Below are 2,267 nucleotides of genomic sequence, written 5' to 3'. Positions count from 1 at the left end.
TGCTGACTAGATAATTGATGCATTCATTGTTTTGGTATGTACACATATTAATTAAGTCTTTGTTCTTTTTTCTAGCCCTCCGGATCGAGCACAACTGAGGTAAAGAGACGAGGCCCGAAGAAAAAGTTGAGCTCGGATGAAAGGTTTGAGATCATAGCAATCGCGCCCGACAGCCAACCTATTGAACCCATCCGAACAAAGAAGGCATTTGTTGCTCAGTGCGGGGTTCTGGTTAGGGACAAGATCCCGATCAGCATCCAGCAATGGTTGAAGCCGGCTACTGAAGACCCTGAGGTGTCTTACGTCAATGATATGCAGAAAAATGATTTTTGGACTGAGCTGAAGACAAATTTCACCCTACCGCCAGAGGATGATCTGGAGAAGCCAGTTAAAGAGCAATTAATCAAGTCTTTTGCTCTTAAGAGGATGGCAGACCTATTCAGGAGGTGGAAGAAAGACCTGAATAGGTTTGTCGAGAAAAAAGAGACACCAGAATTCAAGGGCATATATGAGAAGATCAGAGATGACTGGCCTGCATTTGTGGCCCACAAGACATGAGTAAGAAGATGTCGCCATCGCACGGGGTCAGGTGGCTACCTCATAGCCCGGCCTAAGTGGGCCAAGGCTGAGAATGATCTGGTTCAAAAAGGGATCGAACCAGAGACAATGAGCTGGCCAGACCGTTGCCGGACTTGGTTCTTCGGGGTTGGCGGAACCTTGGACCCTGTAACAGGGTAGTGCATTTGGACGGACGAGCAACTTGACATACCCTTGAAGAAGCTTCGGTACTATATCGCTGCAGCGTAGAAAGGGACGTTCCTTCCAGACAGAGAGAACGACGAGCTCACATCGGCCCTCGGGAATCCTGAGCACCCTGGACGGACACGAGGCACGCCAGGCTCCATTCCGTGGAGGGCTGGGTTTCCGGACGTAGGCGGTTACAAAAGCCAGGAGAGGAGGAAGAAAGTGCAGCAGTCCGAACTGCAGGCGCTTAAAGCAAGGGTACTCGGGATAGAGGAATGAGAAGCAAATTGCAGCAAACGAACTGCCGAAGCTTCCCCTGAAGCTACCCCGCCATCTCAGCGGAGAAGCAGCGTGGCTTCCACCGAGCTGCTTCAGCCGGAGCTTGTCTTGACGGCTCCTTCCAGCTATCCCGTGGATGCTATCACGGAGGCTCAAAATTGCCACCTTATGACGCAATGGATGAATATGAAGGTCAAGGCGGCTGTTGGCTCTGTTTTTCCTAATGAACCCGACGCAATTTTTCACTGCCAACCGATTCCAGAAGGATATGCTAAGGTGATGGTGGATGAAATAACGGAGGGATTTGAGGACCTCCCGCTTGACCACCCTACCGGAGAAGGGGAGACTCGGCTGGGTTCTGCTCTGAAGACTCCATGCCTATGGCGGAAGGAGCTCATCAACCTTCCAAACTGGACGCCTCCGCCTCCTCCTCCTCCTCCTCCGGCGAGTCAGGGCACTCCGCCTCCTCCACCGCCTCCTCCTCCGGCGAGTTACGATCAGGGCCCTCGGCCAACTCCTTCTCCGGCGCGTGGCGGCACTCCGCCTCCTTCTCCGCCTGCGCCGGCGCGCCCGAGCAGCCAGCCTACTCCTTCTCCGCCTCATCAGCAAGGGCGGAAGAGACCCGCCGCCGCTCCGGTAGCTGCTCCGGCGCGTCGTAGTCCTTCTCCTCCGCCTCGTAAGCAAGTCAAGAAGACTGCCGCTCCGTCTGCTCTGCCGGCGTCTAGCAGTACAGCCAGAGGCGGGAGGAAATACAGATTCGGTCCTTCTCTGAAGACTCTAGAGAAGTTACCATACGAGAGGATCCCGGAGGAGAACGTGAGGATCGCGCGAACCGAGAAGGATGACTGGTTTCAAGGGTTGAAAGCACAGAGACATCCACCTCCGAAGGAGAAGGTAGATCCGGTGAAAGTGAAGCGCACTTTGGCTGCCCTGGCAAAACCACCCAAGTCTCCGCCGAAAGGCAACTATGAGCGCATTATTGGAAAGGCATTTGCCGAAGCGGAGCAGTCGGGAAGTACTGTCAGTGATCAAAGGATGAAAGAATGACGAGCTGGGAAACAAATTGCCCAGATCGGCGAACAAGCAAAGCAATCGTGCCCCCCGCTCAAGGTGCCTAGCGTCGATCCGAGGATGGTGCCCGGTTATAACAATCTTGACGATTACCTGCCCGACGATGTACATTATGATTTCCTGGACGTGCAGATACACAGATACGAGTACGGGAAGCCTCTCGTCAAAGATGA

Source organism: Triticum dicoccoides, chromosome 2A, assembly GCF_002162155.2.
Source record: "Triticum dicoccoides isolate Atlit2015 ecotype Zavitan chromosome 2A, WEW_v2.0, whole genome shotgun sequence".
In the NCBI taxonomy this organism is placed as follows: Eukaryota; Viridiplantae; Streptophyta; class Magnoliopsida; order Poales; family Poaceae; genus Triticum; species Triticum dicoccoides.
Note: the sequence above shows the minus strand (reverse complement) of the source record.